We start from the raw sequence: 22,234 nt of genomic DNA, 5'->3' as shown, positions 1-22,234 counted from the left end.
ATTCAATAGATATAAATGGAATAAACTTATCTAAAAAAAGATAAACATTGAATTATCTCAATGTCTGGAGTTAATATACTCTTAGAAGATAGTTGTATTTTTGGTATATATTTATTCTTTTTTTCTTTAATAGGTTACATAATGGGTCTATTTCCTTGACTTATTTTAAGCAATGATCTCACCTACATTTGAACTCCATCCGAATTCCTCAGTATTTCTTTATGGATATTTTAAGTATATTTTCTAACTTCATGAAGAGAATGTAGAATTTGCTTACATAATATCCTGTTACCTATCAACTATTTTAGGGCTACAGATTTTCCTCTGATACTAATTTAGTTGTATCCTGGATTTTCATATAAAACATCCAATATTCCATACTCTTAAGGATACTTTGAATTTTGTTCAATATAATTTTAAAATTTTGTATATCCAGCAGGAAGAGTTTCTTATTTTCTCATCTTATTACCGACGTTTAATTAAATTGTAAACTGAGAATAAGAACAGATTTTACATCTTATACAGTCCATATACTGTACACATACAACTATATTTTACTAGTATTACATGAGTACTGGGGGAAAAAGACGATATTTCAATTAGCTCCTCCTTGAAGAGGGAACAATGACATTATTACTCCCAATGCGATATTTATATGTCACATTGGGAAGTTCTTCCCTCAGCTGCTACCCACAACATCTCACCACCCTATATTGTTAGGAAGCCAATAAAAATAAGGGAATGTCCACAATGAAGAAGCCGTCACATTCTGAGAAGCCACTGAAATCAGGATAACTGCCATGAATAAGATGTTGATAAAATTACACATTTGCTCCAAACAGACAAACAAAAAAACAGGTAAAAGGCAGAATCGGAAAATACATGGGGAACAAAAAAGAAAATACACAGTATTCATGTCACTTCTGCCTTCCAAATATATACAAGGACTTCTAATTGTTTGAATGTACATCCTATCCAAGATCCATTACACAAGGGGGGTCCTAAAAACAAAATTTTAGTTACCACTTTATAGCTGGCTAAATGTGGTAGGGTCTCTTAAACAAGGGTGAAAATTATATTCTATGCCAATCCATTTTATTTGCCAGGGCCACTCTCTCTAGTCATACTTAAAGTTCTAATCAATAGAAGTAACATGTTCCCATTTAACATGATACAAGTACACTAATATCATAGGAAACATATATGCTCTTTCCAAAATGGAAAATCCACAATCCCAATGGTCACTGTAACCAGGTCTTCGTGATAATTATGTCTCCACTAAATCAAACCCTGTTCCATTTTTTCCTATCAATGGAGCCTATAGTACTGATTAAAATTATACTGAACAAAAATTACACTCTCTTATACAAAATATTAATAGAAAGACTTATGGGAAAGGGATATTGGAAATGATATATTAGGTAAAAGATGATGATGATGATAGATGGTAAATGATAGATAGATAAGCAGAGAAAGAAAGAAAACATATATTACTATTCTAATGTTTCTTCTATAACTGTCAATGAGTCCATAATTGCATTTATGTTAATAGATTCTTTTCTCCACTACCCCATTTTATGTCCCTTTGCACTCAAACACTTCAACTGACCTTAAACTTCATTTCTGTGATGATCATTGTGTTCTTTACAAGGTCTGGGTGATCTGTCAAACCGGTGGACACTTCCCAGGAACCGGTGGGTATACTTCTGGTCATTTATCTTCCCCAGAAACGTGGATACTGTGATATGTCAAGCAACTTTTTATCCATCATAAGAATTTACATTTCTGACTGTCCGTCAAATTACTTCCTGAGTGAATTATAATGTGACTCAGGCCACTTCTATGACGGGTGACCTAAAGTTGTCTCCCCCTCTGGTCATCTGGGAGGAATGAACTTCCAAAAAGCCTATAGTTGAGAGCAGAGAAAGAGGTGGCAATGTTAGATGTATTGTATCTTAGTGAGTCACCAACCCTGATGGAATAATGTGTCCTCAGTAGAGAGGGGTTACTTATGTTACTTCCATTTGTTCTTCCTTTAAATTAATAACTCTTTTGTTATAATATAAATCAGGCTTCTTATGCTGTATTGTTCTTTGAAGTTGCCTTTGAGTGTTTGAAGCCCTATACAAGAATATTTCAAGATCTTTGATGCACATCCCTCACAGGAAAATATTAAAATTTCCTGTTGAGCCAATAGTCTCACACGAGTCAGAATAGCATAAATCAATTTCACAAATCCAATATACAAAGTAAATAAGTAAACTTATATAATTTAAGCAGACTAGATTTTAAGTTTTACAGAGTAATTTTGAATACGTTCCAGCATGCATTATGGACATGTCTAAAGTAGCCCAACTTACCTTTCTAATCATTACTCAGAGGAACTGGAATACCAGATCGAAAGTACATGGTCTCAGATTTTCTTTTAAAACAAGTTTTACAAAACCTACCAGATGTGGCAGCATATGAATGCTAAATCTATTGGTTATTTTAGAATTCAATTACGTTAGATTCAGTTCATTTGTCAATAGCAATATTTTATTTGCAAAAGGAGGCTAATAAATAAAATGTAATATGACAAGCTTGTATATATATTGAGTTGTTTTTTATAGTAAATTGGATGTTAGAGTGCCTCAGATGTTGATCTTTAAAAAGATAAAATATGCTTTAATACAATTCAAACTGCTACAAGTTCAAGCAGAAAACATTCAAACATATTTCAAACCATATGTAATGAAAAACATAATAGTGGTAGCCAATCTTATAAATATGGAAGCATTTAGTCTTACCATTTTTATTGGCATTAATTAAGTATAATAACCTTTTATATAATTTAAGAGGAAGTGATTCTGAATGGAAACAAATGGTCTTATATAATAACTAATTAATGTCTCATTTGTGCACCTAGTGAAGAATTCGCTCTTGCCAATGGTTTGCTTGAAAATTGACCATCATAAATTATTTGTAGCATGAGGCAGTTAAGATTCATTATTTTACTAGATCTGAATGAAATAAATAACCTTCTGACCTTTAGAACGTAATATGATGCTCTCATGCAGAATGTAAGATTCACCAAAAAAAATGATGACTGGAAAAATAAGTGGATTTTTTTCCACTTAATGAATACTGAAAAGTGTGTTGCAAATGCCCTAAGTCTTTTCTTAATATGTAAATCTCTCACAGGAAACAAGGTTGCTGTCTATGTAGTCTGGCATGCAATTACGCCTTTCTTTGGTAGCAGCATCTGCACCCAAGTGCACACTAACACTCTTTTTTTCCTTTTACAATGTCCTCTGGTACTAATTGAAGATTTTTGTGATGAGCTCTGAATGTGCAGGAAATGCCTCGTAGGAGCCCAGACATTTGCAAATGGAATTTCTGGCTAGCTTACTATTCACAATCTATGCTAGCATTTGAGCTTCAATTTTCTTCAGCTTAAATCCCCTCTGTGCTCATTTAAACCATTATTTGTCAGTTTTAAAACTGGAATGTATAATGCACGTAATCCAGAATATGTGATTTGTGAGGTTTTCTGTTATAGACTCAATGGATTGCTCAAAGTTGAAATATGATACAAATAGAAGGCAGCAAAATGTCTATTTCAGAAAAAAAAGTTTCAAGGTCACAACATTTACTTATGCTCCAATTTCTGTTAGGATTATTAATATTTTGCATTTTAAGTGACAGACTCTTTATTTTAAAATAAAGCAAGTTATCATTATTATTGAAAGAATAAAATACCCGAACTGAAAGGATTATATTTTTAGAATGAACAAGCATTATATTTTTCAGAAATGTCAAGTAATGTAGTCTTTCATAATAAGCTGTAATGAGTTGCTAGTAAAACAAAGAGCTCCTACATCATTTAAAACCAAAAAGAATGTGCTTCTCTGTAAGAGACAGAGGCAGAACAAGGGTTTTACTATTATCACAGGCACAAGAGTCATGGGAGAGTGGCAGCCGAGCCTGGGATGGAGGAGGGAAGGAAAGATAAAGATGAATACAGAAGAAGTAGAGTAGGTACATTATGGTTTGTCAGAGGGCTACACACTCACCAGCTTCTTTCTGGCTTCCCTTCCCACAGTTTATCATAAGTGATTTGTATGAAGCTATAGGATGGTAATGTAAATCAAAGTTCTCCATTAATTACATACAGTCTCAACAATCTATCAATGAATCTTCAGTCAACCAATCAGCAAATTGACAAATCAGCAAACTAATCAAGTCACCACTCATTGTGGGCAAGCTGTTTATGACTATGACAACAGAGAACCACAAGCTGACATCAAAGACAATTAGCAAAGAGGAGCTCTCGATGGATAGTGGTCCAGGAAGCAAAACCTCCCACAGTGATCACTTTGAAAGACTACATACAGCTAGATTTCTGTGTGTGTGTGTGTGTGTGTGTATGTGTGTGTGTGTGTGTGTGTGTGTGTGTGTGTGTGTGTGTTTGGTGAGAATACCTCCAGGAGATTGATCCTCTTACTAAAATTGTAATCATGCAATGCAGTATTGTTAACCATTCATAATAGAGCTCTAGAACTTCTTCATCTTGCATAATTTAAACTTTATACCTATTGAACAGCAAAGGAAGTGAATTCTTTTGTTTTATTTTGTTTTTATTAAGGGTAGTCTACTTGCAAAAGTCAGATGTATTTAAAAATGACCACATACATACACATCTATACAAGACTATAAGATTAGATTGCATCCATGTCAGTATTCTGGTTGTGATATTGTATTCTAAGTTTTATAAGATGTTACCATTGAGGACACTGGGTAAAGGATCCCCAAGTTCCATTTCATGTTTTACAATGGCGCTCAGACCCACAATCTCAATAAAAATTTATGGAAAAATAAATTAACCACACAAGGTCTAAAATCCTCAGAATAATCTTTGAATGCTTCTCTTTTCATACCGCCATCTAAAGTCTGTTTGGCTTTAGTTTTTAAATTCATCTCAAAAATATTACTTCTGTTGATTCCTAGCACTATTTTCTGATTTAGTTTAGATATTTGTCATCACTTACTGACCTATGAGAAACTGTCTTTACCCTGATTTCTCTGCCTAGGGATTATTCATGCCAAATCCATACTCTTCATTTCTAGTTGAACATTCTTTCTTTACTTAGAGATAATTCCAGTAACTCTTTTTTCTTAAAAATACCTTGACTCTAGCAGAAAGGTTATTCAAACTGTGCCACATTCAACTTTCCAGCAGCTTCTCTTCTTGTTGTTATACTGATAGCTTTAGGAGACTGGTCTCAAACAGAGATGTGAAGATCAGAAGTTGTCATTTGTGGTCTCCTTTCCAGGTCCTAATTGTTAATCCCATAGATTGCTGAGGCCTTAATCAATATCTGACTACTCATGGGCTCGCACTATAGCTGGTCAAAGTGACAGGACAAACAGCTATTAAGGCTAAATAATAAATGTTAACAGTATTAGTGAAAAGTTCAAAGATGGCAGTAAACAAAAAGTCAATTATTTTGTGATTTATTAGAAGTACCTAAAGCCATACGTAGCTGAGAAATATTTTCTTGTTTTGACAACATGTTTCTTAAAACCTGGCTTGAGAATCCTGTGACATGCAAATACATTGTGTCTATTTTAGAAATACTATTTATCTTAATTGAAACAGTTAAACATTTTGTGGGCTAGACCAAATAAAAGGGGGAAAAGCACATTAACAAAGGAGAAGAAATAAATAGCACGAGGTGGACCTGAAGACTAGTTAAGCCCTTGAAAATATAGTTCCCTTTCATATCCTTCAGTTTGAAAAGTTCTAGCACTGGGAATAAGACACTTAGGTCAAAGAAAAAGCACTTTTATGAACAGAAACCTCCCTGAGAACATAAGCCTGAGTATTGGAGTAATTTTGAAATATCTTCCAGCAATAGAATATGGTACCCAGGAGGCACGGCTCAAGCAGGAAGAGGCCTGTAATAACAAAAGCGGCCACCCACATCCTTTCTCCCAACAGTATACAGATATTCTTGGACCCTGCACGATAGATACCACCAAGTGAGGTTTTGTGGGTTTCCTTTACACAACAGAGGAGCATTAGTTTTCAACCTATTTCCCTTTACACTCAGTCATATGTGATATTTTTAAGAAGTTATGTCTCAAAAGTTCATAGATTCTAAATTTATTATTTTGAGCAATCCTTAACCAGGACATCCTGTTAAAATCATCCCATAGGTAATGACCTTCCTAGTTGGAAATATCATTATCTTTGTGCCTTGAGGTCTAGTAGATTGACAAGGAGGCTAGATTGGGTCACCTGCTCTTTTTCCAGGAGCCATTCCCAAGAAAGTGGGATTAAAAACGGATCACAGATCAGTTGTTTGACTTCCTTCCTTGCGTGCCATCAACCTCTAAATCAAAATTGTGAAAACTTCCTTTGTAGTTTGAATACAGTGTGTATAGAAAAAGTGCTATAACTTCACAAGCAGATTTTAACATACATGGAGGTTTTGGGTTTTAGATTTAGGGTTTTTTGTTCTTTAATAAGATTAATATGCATACTGGGGAAAGTACTCACATTTGTATGCTTGAATGTTGATTTCAAGATTCAAAGAACAGACGAATAGTAAATCATCATAGCGGCAACTCTTCAATCAATCTGGAAGCTGCAAAATTCAATGGATACAATGTTGCATCCCAACCCATACAGATGCTCAAGAAAGGAGTTTGCCAATGTGCTTCATCACATATATGTGATTCTGCTTTCATTTAAAAAATATTTATTTATTTACTTATTATTTCTTTTTAGAGAGAGAGGAGAGGAGAGAGAGAAGTGGGTCAGGGCAGAGAGAGAAAGGGGCAGAGAATCCCAAGTAGGCTATGTGCTGTCAGCCCAACTAGACACAGAGCTCGAACCCACAAACCATGAGATCATCCTGAGTCAGACACTTAACTGAGCCACTCAGGTGCCCCTGCTTTCATGTTGCCACTGCTATAGTATAAACTGAATATACTAAAACAAAAACTCAGGTGCCACAGTCTGTTGAAGATATTTGATATTTTTAAATAAAATATGCTAGAGAATCCATAACCACTATTATCTGAAAAACAATTTACATATCTGACTCAACCTGAAAATAGGGTTTTTTGGCCAAAATACTAAGGCTTATAAAACTCTTCCCTCCTGGGTAGCAGAATCAAGAGAAGGACTAAAACCACATGCATGATTGACAGAAGAGAACCTTTGACATGGCGGAAACAAATCATCTGTGTTTTATTGGCAGTTACATTAGGTCTCTGGCAGGTACACAGAGCACGAGAATGGGAAGAGGGGTCGCTAGAACTGAAGTTCAAATTTCTTGCCTTGCGCAGTTGCGAAGACAGTGAAAAAGACTATTTGCCAATTCAGACAAAAACCTAGATGTTATGAAGCATCACTGAGAATTTCAGGACCCAAGCAGTGAACAAAACAAGGAGGAAAGCAGAAGAGATAAAATCAGGACTAAGATGTTCCTTTTGCTTTGTTCCAAAGAGCTTGTGATTTCTGTGATACATACCCACATGGACACAAATCTGTGCTTCATCTTAAGAGGTTGATTATCAGTAACTTGAGAGCTCAGTCATCTTCAGTTATTCATTTTTCTTTCATTCACAAAGTCTTCAGTTACAGGATCTTCATTACTTATTTAAAAGAACAAAAGGTGCCTGGATGAGAGCATGTGAAAGGGTCAAAGATATTAAAATGCAAGGTACCCAGTGATCAACAGTGGAAGAATTGAAGCAACCAATTAAATACTGTAGTATTGTGTTAAGGAATGTGAGTGTTCCATACTCACTAGTATATCGCTAGTGAGTATAATGAATACCCATGCGTCAGTAATGATATAAGTAAATAATTTAATCAATTAATAACAGAAGAAACAAATCTCCCATACAGAAGAATTGCAAATAACTTGTGTACATGCTCCTCCTTAAGGAGGTGGACTATAACTCACCACCCTCTGAGGAAAGATTGTGCTTAAGGACTTGCTTCCAAAAAGTACAGTATTGAAATGAGACAGGAAGCGCTGATAGTGAAGAAATGTGGCAAATATTACTGGAACTGAGTGCTCAAAGTTCACCTCACTAGTGATACGTCATGTTGATAGCGGGTGCCCTTGATAGCATGAGTTGAGAATGACCCTTAACCTTGGAGGTCTTTCTCCTCAAAATCTGAAACTCCAGTTAAATAATGTGAGACAAATATTATACAAACCTATATTGAGGGACACTCAACAAAACACCTGACCATTCCTCCTCAAAACTGTGAAGGCCATCGAAAACAAGGAAAGTCTGAGAATTAGCACAGGCCAGTGAAGACACATGAAGACTAACTGTGGAATAGAAAAAGTACATTAGGAAAAAATTAGTGAAATACAAATAAACAGTGGTGTTCAGCTAATGGCAATGCACGAACATTGGCTCCATGACTGTAGCAAATGTACTGCTGTCATGTGTGAGGTTAATAGAGGGGACACTGACTGTGGAATATATGGGAATGCACCACCCTATCTTAGCAACTTTTCTATAAATCTAAAGATATTCTAAAATAAAACAGTTTAAAAAAGTAAGACATTAATTTTAAACAGTCAAAACACACACACACACACACACACACACACACACACACAAAGGCATCTGGATGGTAGAGACTCAAATGACAGTTGCATCTATGGCATTCACACTAATAAACAAGTCTTCATAAGAAACAGCCCTTAAAGACTATCTCCTTGTCAAAATGTGATTATGTATACTCGGCATTGCATTGATGTATCATTAATTTCTATCAATTATCTACTTCCAATCTCAAAATAAAAGCAGTCTATTAGCCTGTGGAAAAATGTAAGGATGACATAAAAGAAACAACAACACAAGATGCCTGGGTGGCTCAGTTGGTTAAGCATCCAACTTCGGCTCAGGTCATGATCTCATAGTTCGTGAGTTTGAGCCCTATGTCAGTCTCTGTGCTGACAGCTTGGAGCCTGGACCCTGCTTCATATTCTGTGTCTCTGACTATCCCTGCTTCTCCCCACTTGTGTTCCCTCTCTCTCTCTCTCTCTCTCTTTCAAAAATAAATAAAAATGAAAAAAAAATTTAACTAAGTGTGCCCAGAAAAGTTGATCTCCAATATCTCCAAGAAATTTTTCTTATTATTCTCTATACATCTACTAAAATTTCACCAGAAAATGCAACCAAGCCTGATATATTTTGAAAGCCCATCCTAAACTGCCAAATTTATCAACATGGACTTCTTTGAATAAGTTTCAAATCATCTTTCAGTCAAGAGCTATTTTTTCTGCAATTTTTCTGCATTTTCAACTTTCACTAAGTTTTTATATTTCACTTAATAGTTATTTTTCAGGAAGATAAACGTGTTCTACAATTTCCTATGTGATACTAAGTATATGTAGACATCTGCAAAGCTACACTGAAGCAGAGAAACAGAAAAACCTCCTATCCAGCTAAATAATAAATATACTCCAACAAAGTGCGTTTATAGGGATCTTAATTCAAATTTATGTTTGGAAAATGTATAAATATCCTTATGGCACATTCCTTCTATTTAAAAAATTTTTTTAATGTTTACTCATTTCTTGAGAGAGAGAGACAGAGACAAAAACAGAGCATGAGCAGAGGAGGGGCAGAGAGTGAAGGAAACACAGAGTTTGAAGCAGACTCCAGGCTCTGAGCTGTCAGCCGAGCGCTCCATGCGGGGCTTGAACTCCTGAACCAGGGAATCATGACCTGAGGTGAAGAGAGATGCTTAATTGACTGAGTGCCCTAGGCACCGCTTCCTTCAAGGTCTTCCAATTATTAGTTGGAACTAAAATATTATTTTGAAAAAGAAAAATGTTTACTTTTTTTTTGTAGCTAGAATGTTTTTTTTAAGCTTAAGAACCACTTAGAAGAAAATCCCTAACCTTAATATATGGATTATGTACTGGCTTTTCTTTCCCTATTTATTATTATTATAAAGAAAAACTATTATTTTAAGTTCATTTATTTTGAGAGAGGAAGGGTGGCATGTGAGTGAGGGAGGGGCACAGAGAGAGGGAGAGAGAGATTCCCAGGCATGCTCTGCACCATCAGTGCACAGTCAGATACAAGGCTCCACCTCACCAACTGTAAGATCATGACTTGAGCAGAGTAGGAGTTGAGTGCTTAAAGAGTTGAACACTTAACCAAGTACACCACCCAGGCTCCCCAAGAAATACTATTTAAGTTAAAATGAAAAGCATCCCACGTGTTCCTTTTCCTGTCGCCTATGAACAGTTTCTTTTTTTGAGTGTGCAGTGCAGGAAGGAAGACAGAATGTTCATCAAGAGAGTTCTCATATTGATCATGTAGAGTCAGGTGCAGTAACTGCACGCTTCTTTCACACGGATACTCATGCATACTGTGGCTCTGCTGGTATATGCATCACATACCCATTTTGCAGGATCACTCAACTGGATAAAAGCCAAAGAAAAGCTAAGTGTATTTTAGTATCACTTTAACACTACTATCAAGGTAAGTTACAAAGGAAAACTTTGGGGGGACAAAAATACATTTCCCATAATACGTTTTATGTTCTGACATTAATTGATCCATCAATAATATTTCATCAACTTGAACACTCCTTTGTACCTAAAGTTCTCTCTTCCCTAAATATGTACAAATATTTATAGAACACCGAGCATCTTCTCCACCATTTCTTTTTGTTTCTTTGTGCTTTCATCAGTATCATTTTGCAATCTGCATTGTCCATTTTATGAGGTAATCTAACATCTACCCAGAATTGCTGGTGATCTATAGTTAATTACAAAATGGTATGTAAACAAACCATCGCATACCTAATGGTACCTCAGAACAAACAAAATTAATTGATTCCTCTTTTATAATATAGATTTTATCTCATTTTCTTGGGCAGCTATATTTAATATTATGAAATTAGTCAAAGAAATAAAATTCTCAGAAGACACACTGCAATCCAGTAATTGCCTTTCATCATGACTTATTCTTCTCATTAAAAATATATTGATAATCTATATAGACATGATACTATTCAATATTACATATATAGAGAGGTAAAAGGTACCTTTCTTTTCCTTTAAGGCATTATGATTTGTGAAATGTTAAAATATAACTAAAAATATAAAGCTTTAAAGTGTCGAAGGAATTTTATATGCATTTTCTTGGTTACATAGTCTGCATAGATTTCATAGATATTATGAGAGAGCATGAAACAAATACACCCATTGCTACTAACCTGATTTAGGTGCTCAGGCCTCCCTCCATAACTATACCCAAGATTTTCACTCTCTTCCAAAACACTGTGTAGTTTCTGCCCAAGTGAGCTTTCGGTAACAGCATCTCGGCGTGTAACTTACCACCCTGCATCGTCTACCAGATAGAGTTCATTTGCCTGATTATAATAGAAAAGGCTCTTCCATGAATATTTAATTATCATTCTATGACTTGGACTTTATGTCACAATCATATCAAAATCTTTGAATGTGTTGACTTTGTCAATAATCCTCACACATCCACATTGATTCCTCTGCAATGAGTTTTTTCTCTGCCTTACTCAAGGTCTGCTCCCTGCCCCTGTCTATAACACATACCCATTCAACAATCTACTCATATTTTAAGGCTAAGTAGAGAACTGTGTACATATGTAACATTTGCAGAGACAAACTCAGGAGAATAAATAACCTAATTCATACATCTACTCTGATCTCCAGTTAGGGCCAACAGAAAACATCAACTAAACCCAACTGAAAGATAGAATTCCTGAGAAAGTACTGATAATAGAAAAGTGTGAAGAATAAGTTTAGATGAGCAAGCAGACTATATGCAGCACAATATATAAAATTTGGCCCCTGCACTTCATTAAAATGTGATTTCTTTTAAAAAAGTTTATTTACTTTTGAGAGAGGGAAAGAGAGTGGAAAATGGGCAGAGGAAGAGGGAGAGAGAGAATCCCAATCAGCCTCTGCCTTTCAGTGCAAGTCCTACTCGGGGCATGAACTCACAAACTATGAGATCATGACCTGAGACAAAATCAAGAGTCAGATGCTCAACTGACTGAGTCACCCAGGTGCCCCTAAAATTTCATTTCTAAAATAAATAAGAATGATAAAATTTTACCATGTAGTTGTAAAACCTGACAATGTATATTGAGACTCTTTAAGCAATATAGTCTAGAAAATGTTTCTTCCTTTCATAGTAAAAATAAAGGAAAATAATATAAGTATTATTTTAGGGATTGATAAATCTTTAAATAAGAAAAAAAGAGGTTTTTTTGAAAACAATTAACGTATGGCATATTCTTTCCAAGCAGTCTCAACAAATAAGAAAATTTCACAGGGCAGCTGGGTGGCTCAGTTGGTTAAGCATCTGGTTTTGGATTAGGTCACTATTTCACAGTTTGTGGGTTCAAGCACCACATCAGGCTCTGTGCTGACAGTTCACAGTTGGAGGCTGCTTAAGATTCTATGTCTCCCTCTCTCTCTCTGCCCCTCCCCCACTTGCAGTCTGCCTCTCTCTCAAAAATAAATAAACATTAAAAAAAATTTTAAAGAAAATTAAAAAAATAAACAGCAATTACTGAAAAGTTGTAAAAGCTAGAAAAACAACTTGTGTGGAGGTGAGCCTTTCAGTTTTCCACAAATGTGGCAATGGGGAGGGGGTGGCTGGTGGGTGAGGTGTGTTTGTGTGTGTGTGTGTGTGTGTGTGTGTGTGTGTGCATGCTTGCAACTAGCTACAGAGAGATAAAAATTCAAAAAAAAAAAAACCCTCATGCTTTGCTATTGGACAAAAGACATAAAGGGTTACCTTTTGGCTGCAAAATGTAGGTGGATTCCTTTACAAGAAAGAGGCAGAGATGGAGGGTCTCCTAATTCTGTATACCTAAGCACAAAATTCCCAGCCTATTCACACACCATTCATACCTAGACAGGTCCAAATTAGCATACCAAAAGCTTAGAGAACTGAGCGAGATATGAGCCACCAAACAGAAAGTAAGTCAGATTTTATGACCTCAATATAACCAATTTAATTCTCTGCTAATACAAAAACATTAACATTCTCCAGAAGAGCTACAGAGTTCAGAGACTATATAGCACAGCGTTCACAATGTCCTGATACAATCTGAAAGTCTTCAATGTACAAAGAACTAGAAAAATGCAAGAAATCTCATGGGAGAGTGGGATTAATAGATACTAACCCCCAAATGACTGTCTGATACTAAAACTTTCAGACATAGACTTTAAATCAGTTATGAAATAGTGTTTCATAAGGTAAATAGAAACACACCTGAAATGTATGATGTATAGGAAATTTCAAGACAGAATTACAAACTTAGAAAAAATCACACTAAAATTTTAAAAATAAAAAATTAAATGCCTTAAATAAAAGTTTAATGGTGAGCTTAACTACAGAATGTAAATAACCAAGAAAAGAGATAATACGTTTAAAAGTATATCAATAGGAGTTATCCTATTTGAAAAATAGAAAGAAAAAAGATTGGAAGACATGAACAGAACCTCGAGGACCGGTGGCACAGTATCAAACTGTCGAACCTCTGTTTAACTAAAGTCTCAGAAGAGGGAATAAAAAGATTGGAGTATAAAAATATATGAATTGATAATGGCCACTAGTGTCCCCAGTTCAGGGAAGTAGAAAGTTATGGATTGAAGAATCTCAGCAAATCTAAACAGAACAATCTTAAAGAAACCATGGCATTTAGATGTATTGTAACCAAACTGCTTAAAACAATACAAAAGGTCTTGAAAATAGCAGAAGAAAATTGCAAGTTACATACAGAGAAACAATGATCCCGCTAGCCATGGATTTCTCATCAGAAACCGCAGAGACCAGAAAACTGAGAACAAGCATGTTTAAAATATTCAGCTTTTCTTCCAAAGAAAAACGTGCAAATAGATCCTTTAGAAGTGAAGGAAAGATAACTACTTTTTCAGAGGAAAGAGTATAGGTAATTTGTCCCCAGAATATTTATTTCTTTCACAAGAAATATCAAAGGAAGGTTTTCCATCTGAAGATAAATGATACCAGAAGAAACCTGGTCTCTTCAGAAATGAAGAGCAATAGAAATGTAAATATTAGGATAAATATAAAAGACTTTTTTCTCATAGGTTTAAAAATATGTCGACTACTAAAGCAAAATGGCTTGATATGGTTATCAATATATTTGGATTAAACCCATAGATATTATAAGAAAAAAAAAACAGTGAGATATTCACCTATATGTTTGCAAGCGTCTGTGTTGTACATCTAGTAGACTACAAAGTTTTAGGTATTCATTTAACCATCCGCAGAGCAAGTACTAAAAAAAAAAGTCTGATGAGATATAGAATAAATCCAATAGATTAAAATTAAAGACTAAAATATGTTCATATAGTGCAAAAGAAGACAGAAAATTGGAAGCAGAGACACCAAAGCAGAGAGGACAAACAAGATATAAAAACTAAGTTCAAATATATCAACTATTATATTAAATGGTAGTAGTCTAGGGGCGCATGGTTGGCTTAGTGGGTTAAACGTTAGACTTAGGCTCAGGTCATTATCTCACAGTTTGTAAGTTCGAACCCTGTGTTGGGCTCAGAGCCTGGAGCCTCCTTCAGATTCTATGTCTCCCCGTCTTCTGCCCCTCCAATGCTCATGCTCTGTCTCTTTCTGTCTCTCAATAATAAATAAAAATGTTTAAAAATTTAAAAAAAAGGTAAATGGTAGTAGTCCAAACACTCCAATAAAAGGTAAAATAGAACAGAGATATTTTAAAAATCTAAGAGCTAAAAGAAAGTTAAAAAAAAATCTAAGAGCTTACTGTAAAATACCCCTAGACAGTTAACAATAAAAAGGGAGAAATCGGTACATAAGGCCAAAAGGAAGTATTAAAAGGCTGGGGAACGTATTATCTGATATGATAGACTTTAATACCAATGATCTTCCCAGAGATACAGAGGGGCTGCGCTTTATGATAAAAAGAACAAACTCAGCAGAAAGTTGTACAGTCATAAATTAGAATGTACTTAATAACACAGAGCCTCAACATTTGTTGAACAAAATTTGAGCTAAAGAGAAAAGTAGACAAATTCATAATCATAGTAGGGATTGTGCAATTTTCTCTTGGTGATTGAGAGGACAACTAATCAAAAACATCAGTAAAATTATAAAAGATCAGAACAGCACTGTGTACCCGCCATCTTGCTCTCCATCTGGCACCTTTACTATATGTATTCTTTTCAACCCACATGGGCGTTCATTAGGACAGACTGCATGCTGATAAGTAAAACAAGTCTCGTTAAATTTGAAAGGAGTGTCTTCCACCATAAAATTAAATTAGGAATTAATAAAAATTTAAGCAGAAATAAATAAAATTTAGAAATTGAAAATATTTTGAGGCGAACTCTAAACATCTGGGATTTAAACAACATACTTCTACATGAGTCAGAGGATGGATATGAAATGACAAGGATATTGGAATCATAATGAAACAACGTATCAACATTTGTGGAATGCAGCTAAAGCAGTATTTAGCAGAAAATTTATACTGTTAAATGCTTAGACTAGAAATAGAAGGGATAAACAAAATATCAACAGCCTGATTTTCTTCATTAGATAAAAAAAAGAACAATGTAAGAGAAGAAATTTATACAAAAAAAGAGCAGAAAATTCAAGAAATTAAAAAACAGACAGTAGAGAAGATTAGCAAAGATTAGCTGATTCTTAAAAAAAAATCAACAAAGTCAGAAAACCCTCAGCTAGATATAATCACTAATATCAAGAATTATTATTATGAGACAGTATACAGTTATTGGATAATAAAGAATGCTTGGAATATCTGAATGTCAACACATTTAACACTTTACAAAGAATGGAAAAAATAAAATATACAACGTACCAAAAGATACACAAGAAACAGAAAATTTAATAGTCATATATGAATTTTTAATGAATTTATTAACAAAAAACTTCTCAGAAAGAAAGAATAAATTCCAAGCCCATTAGTTTTCACTGGTAAATCCTATCAAACGTTCATGGAATAAATAACATACAATGCATTTTTTAGAAAACCACAGGAGGAATGATTTCCCATTTCATTTTATGAGGACTGAACAAACACAATGCCATTCCTGGCAAAATATACTACAAAAAGGGAGATTTCAGAGCAATATCTCACATGAATAATCCTTAAAGAAGTATTAGAAATCAAATCCAACTCTACACAAAAAGAATACTGCAATAAATTCATGTATGGTTTATCCCAAGAAAGTAGAGTTGATTTAACATTTAAAAAAAAGTCATCTAATGAAAGTCAACATACTAACAAAAAAAAAGGTGCGATAAATTCAATCAAGGCATTAAAAGCTTTTGAAAAAAATAAAGACTGATTCATGAAAAACCTAGCATAGGTTTAGCATAGAACTTGCTCCAACTGATAAATGGCATTTATGAAAACACTTCCCCAGCATCACACTTAATGTTAAAAGCCTAGTAAGTCTTTTAACTGAATTAAACTTGCCTTTAAAGAAGGGAAGCAAGGATGCCACTTTCACCATTTCTATTTAACACTGCACTACAAAAAAAATTCCATTATTATATAGAGTAAAAAAGAATTGGAAGATAAAATGAAGGAAAAAAATCAATTTACAGTAGGAGCAAAACCCACAAAATACCTTTATATATTTCTGTCAAAACACATCTGGCATTTCTATATAGAAACTAATATATTGATATAGAAATAGATAGATATATAGATATAGATATATCTAAGATTTTGCAAAGAAGACCTAAATAAATAAGGAGATATATCACATTCATAGATTAAAAGACTTAGTAATTCAAGTAATTATCTTGAAATGGAGCAACACAATCCCTGTCCAAATTCAAGCAGAGGGTTTTTTTTTCAGAGTTTACAAGTTTGATTTTGCAACTTAGGAACACAAAGGACTTAGAATAACCAAAGCAATTATATATGTATGTGCATAATAAATATAAATAAAAAAATGTATTTAATATATATGTATAGTTGGTTGACCTACCTGACCTGATTTCAAGATTTCCTATAAATCTGCAAGAATCAAGACAGTCAGGTAATGCAAAGAAGGTAAATATATAAATCAATGACACATACAGAGAGTCTGGAAATAGACCCACCCATATGTGGTTAATTGATTTTCAGCAAAGATGCCAAGACAGCTCAGTGGGGTAAAGAAAGCCTTTTCAATAAAGGATACTGGAATAACTGGGTATCCACATGAGGAAGATGAAGAGAACCATCCTTTACTTAACACTTTAAGGAACAATTTACTTCAAATGAATCACAGACCTAAATGTGATACCTAAACTATAGAAATTCCAAATAAAACTAGAAAATTGAGATCTTGAAGTGCAAAGTGTTTTTCTTTATGTTTATTTATTTATTGAGAGAGAGAAAGAAAAGGGGAGAGAGAGAGAGAATGAGTGAGGGAGGGGCAGAGAGAGAGGGAGAATCCCAAGCAGGCACTCCACACTGCTGGCACAGAGCCCAATGTGGGGCTCAAACTCAGGAACCATGAGATCATGACCTGAGCCAAAATCAAGCAGCAGGTGCTTAACTAACTGAGCCATCCGGCACTCCTAGTTTCTTACATAGAACTTAAAAAGAACAAAACACAAAAGAAAAATTTATAAATTGGATTAAATTAAACTGTTTTCCTCTTTGAGAGGCACCATAAGGGAAAAAAAAAAGGAAACCACTGAGGAATAATATTCACAACAGGAAACTTGTACTCAGAATATATTTAATGATTCAATCATGTGAAAATTAATTACCATGGAAATGCACATTAAAATCACAAACTGGCTCAGTTGGTTAAGTGTCCGACTTCAGCTCAGGTCATGATCTCACCATTTGAGAGTTCAAGCCCCACCTCCGCCTCTGTGATGAACGTTTGCTCAGAGCCTGGAGCCTGCTCTAGATTCTGTTTCTCCTTCTCTCTCTGCCCTTCCTCCACTCCTGCTCTGTCTCTCTGTGTCTCTCAAAAATAAATAAATGTAAAAAAATTTTAAAGACATTAAAAAAATAAAATCACAAACTGAGCTAACACTGCATATAGATTAAATGAACTAAAAATAAGAAAACTGGTCAAATCACATGCTACCACGGGTACTGTGCAGCTGAAACTTTCACACACTGCTAGAAGGAATTGAAAATGCTATATCACTTTGGAAAGTAGTTTGGAATTTTCTTAAAAAGTGATGCATACACAAATCAAGTGATGCAGATTTTTAATTCTTAAATATTTAACCAAGACAAATGAAAATGCATGTCTCCAGAAAGACTTGTATATAAATGTTTTTAACAACTTTGTTTCCAGTAGCCAAAAACTGGACACAGCACAAGTGTCTGAAAATTTCATGTGAAAAGAAAAACAAATTGTAGTATACTTGTATAATGCAATATTAGTCAATTAAAAAAAGAACTATAGGTACACTCAGTAATATGAGTGAGTCTCAAAATTATCATGCTGAATTAAAGAGGTTAGGTGTTTGTTTAACAGACTATAATTTCTATTATATAACAGTCTAAGAAATATAATTGGATATATAGTGACTGAAAACATATTAATGGCTGCCTGAAAATGGCACTGGAGGGAAGCATAGAATACAAGGGGGCACAGAGAATCATTGGTGCATGATGGAAATGTTCATGGTCTTGACTGTGTTCATGGTTTCACAGATGTATATATATGTTAAACCTGATCAAATTTGGCTCCTGGGTGGCTCAGTCAGTTAAGCGCCTGGCTTCTCAGAGTTTGTGGGTTTGAGCCCTGCATCAGGCTCTGCACTGACAGCTCAGACCCTGGAGCCTGCTTCGGATTCTGTGTCTCCCTCTCTCTCTGACCCTCCCCTGCTCGTGCTGTCTCTTTCTGTCTCTCAAAAAATAAATAAATAAATAAATAAATAAATAAATAAATAAATAAAACCATTTAAAACAACCTGATCAAATTATAGATTTTAAACATGTGTACTTTATTGTATTTCAATTATACCTTAATAAGTTTGGGAAATAATATAAATATAGAAAATGATTGTTGAGAGAAAGAGAGATTGATTCTGGGGAGAATATTTAACATTAAATAAGATGTAGTCTTTTCCCTCATGGGACTTTTAGTCTTCAGACATTGATAATATCTACACCAAGAGGTAAAAAAAGCAGATTCAAGTAAGCTTTCCAGGAAAGTGAAGAAAAAAAAGTAACTGCTTAAAACAGAAAGAAAATATAGTTTATTTTCATCTGTGAAATTTCAATAACTTTCATGTTAGGGAAAGCATTTGAACCTTCATATTTGAGGAGAATTTTGAGAGGTGGATCTTTCATAGGGAGCCAGGGGTGAGTAGAGCGTACTTTAGATAAGAGGGAGGTCAAAAGCAAATCTATGACATATAGGACAGTGCGTTATTGTGTTGCAAACAGTTCTCCATAACTTGAGTGTGCCATCCTTGTATGATCATCATGGGAAAATGAGGACATGTCATAAATATTTATTTAAAAAATACTATGACATTGCTGGTTTAGTGATGAAAATTTCCTAATATTACCTCTCAAAGCTGTGTTATTGAAAGATTTAGCTGGTAAGAAAATGCTATATGTATCATTTGAAGGATTACAGAGATTGTGTGGTGGTAGAAATGCAAAAGAGGGAATAGGTATAAGGTATAAAAGAAGCTTGAATAGATGTTGGAAATTATTTAGACGTCAGGGTTGGGAGAGGTTGCTGGACAAGGAGAAGAAACGTAAAACAAAACTCCAAACTTTAGTGTTGGATAACCTAAGGAATGGTAAATCCCTTGACAGGATCAGGGATTGAAATGAAAACATCTGGTTTGATAGAGAGAAGTAGGTTTGGGACAGTGGAGTGAAGATTTTGTAAAATCTAAGTAGACAGCTCAGTAAACACTTGAGGGAAAAGTCAGAGCTGGAGTTATTTATGGGTATTATCTATGCAGAAACAGTATTTGAAGGTGAGTGGAACCCAGAGAATAGTGATAAAGGTGAATTTTATCTTTTTCTATTTCAATATGCTTCTTTCCTCTAATTTACAAAGGACTGGTAAGCTATATTTTCCTAAGTACAAGCAATGAGACAAAATGGAAATTTTCAAAGAAAATACCCCGTGTTTCAACTAATCTTGCTAAGAAAGCACTGTATCGCAGGATAGCTAGGCTAGCTCTAGGTTGCTTTGCTTCTGGGTTTCTCTCTGGAATCATACCAGCCTCTTAGTTCAGGGTCAGCTAGTGTGGAAAGGGGTGAAGCCTATAATGTTAAAGATATCATTCAGTGTGGCATGCTATTGAGTTTAAGGATTGTTAATGACAACAAGAAATATCTGATGTCTAATAAAGACAACCATTCTCCTGGTGTCTAAGCAAGGCACAAAATGCTGGCTTTGTTGAAGTATCTACAGGAAAATAAAATATATAACCATCACTATAAAACCTGGGTCATTTCAAAGTTAACCTATGTAGGAAAAGAGTTTCAAGAAACCATTCGTAAAGCCTTCCCCTGTATTATCCCACACTGAGCAGAAGCTTGCCAGAGGAGGGGTGCTCCCATTACTGCAACCTTCTTCAGAACAGCACAGAGATTGATGGCATACAATGTATCTCCTGAGCTAGCCACAGCACTTACTGATAATGCCTTGCTCAATATAGAAACTTTCTGGAAAAATGGAACAATATATCCTTTCATAATATGTGCTCACTATCTTTAAAAGGGTACTTTTGGTGGCATTTATATTGAAGAAATAGAAAAGACTGAGCCCTTTAAAAATATTGTACTATATCCTGGATAAATATGTCACATTTGTCTATTCCCACCCAGTCCGTATAATTCTTAAAGAAAGAAAGAGGGTTAGGATGGAAACAGGTTAAGAGAGTGACCTAGATGGTTTTGTTTTAAAATATTAAAAAAAAGTACTTTAATATTCTTCAAATCATTACATCTCCATTAATGTCTTCAGGGTATAGTAAAGACAGCTATACCCATCTGCACATAGCTCGTCCGCCAAGGACTTGAAACCACTTACAATTTTTAATGCTGCGATTTAATCTTCAATAGCTTAGGCATCATCACTATTCAAAGGAGAGTTCCATACTTCAAAACAATTTTCCAATTTATGAAACAGATATGATTACATAAAGACTGATTCACTTCTGAAGTCCTATCACCACTTTCAAGCAGCTTGAATGCAGCGTGGTAGGGGCAGGGATATTGTTTCACCCCGACAAAATGTGTTACATGCTGTAAGGACCGTCTTTCACAATTTCCACAATAAGTAAACATGGTGCCCAAGTGTAATAATAATATATTCTTAGAGTAGCTACTATGTATAAATAGTTAAGAAGATAAATTAGAAAGTTTCTTGTGAGCTTGTGGGCGCTATAAAAATAAAAGGATTAAAAGTGAGCTGCTGCTGTAAAGAATAAATGCCTGGGAGCCCAAAGGCTGTGATACTGTCTTTGGCAAACACCTACTTTCCTCTGGGCTCCAGATGTCTTGTGTTTCAGGTAGAGGCTGTGGCGTAGAGGATGCCTGAGAGCATTTCAGCACTGACAGTTCCCAGGATTCTAAATTACGTTATGTAATAATGTATAGAATTAGGTAAAGAGAGAATGTCAGCAACGCGACAATTAACGAGTAAGATCTGTTCATTTTCATATACTTTGCTACCAAGGGTAGAAAAATCATCAGCCCAAGGATGAATTCCACAACCTACGATTCCTCTTCATTATCTCTCTGTTCACTTGCTCCCTTTCAATAATGCCTAATTCTCTAGGTTCTGACTGAAGGAACATGTTCATTTCAAATAGGCTCTCATGCTTTCTATAATAAAAATGACTAGGGAAATTTTTAAACAAATTGATCTCAGGATTTCTAGGAGTATATCTCTATCTCTATCTTTACATCTATATCTATAAACTGCTTATGGTTTCCAGACCATACACTTTGACATAGTTTCATCATTGGCCATTTCTCATAACTAAGACCAATAAAATCCTGTAGTTTAGTCATTATGAGTCAAATCTGGTGGGGGGGCAAACGAACCTAGTAGGTGTTGTAAAACATGTCTTATATACTCTTCTCTCCTCAAACTTACAGAGATGTTAAAAATAATAACTTTGAGGTTAAAGACAATTTGGAGAGAAAACATTTCCCTTAGAATTAGCAGAAAAGTGAACC

General features: G+C 34.8%; 1 long non-coding RNA gene across 8 annotated transcripts in view; it reads right to left on the bottom strand.

Moving 5' to 3' along the window:
- Positions 1-21,613, bottom strand: part of LOC115300994 — a 65,852-nt gene extending 44,239 nt beyond the window's left edge. For 7 of the 8 annotated variants that reach the window (XR_003913005.1, XR_003912947.1, XR_003912939.1 and 4 more), the window contains exons 1-5: positions 21,529-21,613; positions 8,222-8,339; positions 7,524-7,671; positions 6,545-6,632; positions 1,610-1,906 (exon numbers count right to left, since the gene is read on the bottom strand). This is a non-coding gene — a long non-coding RNA (uncharacterized LOC115300994). Of the gene's footprint in view, positions 1-1,609; positions 1,907-6,544; positions 6,633-7,523; positions 7,672-8,221; positions 8,340-14,249; positions 14,286-21,528 lie in introns of those variants that run through there. The other variant, XR_003913002.1, reaches the window with a different exon arrangement.
- Between the last annotated feature and the right edge of the window lie 621 nt (positions 21,614-22,234).

Source organism: Suricata suricatta, chromosome 1 (genome assembly GCF_006229205.1).
Source record: "Suricata suricatta isolate VVHF042 chromosome 1, meerkat_22Aug2017_6uvM2_HiC, whole genome shotgun sequence".
In the NCBI taxonomy this organism is placed as follows: Eukaryota; Metazoa; Chordata; class Mammalia; order Carnivora; family Herpestidae; genus Suricata; species Suricata suricatta.
Note: the sequence above shows the minus strand (reverse complement) of the source record. Positions and strands in the feature narration are given on the sequence as shown.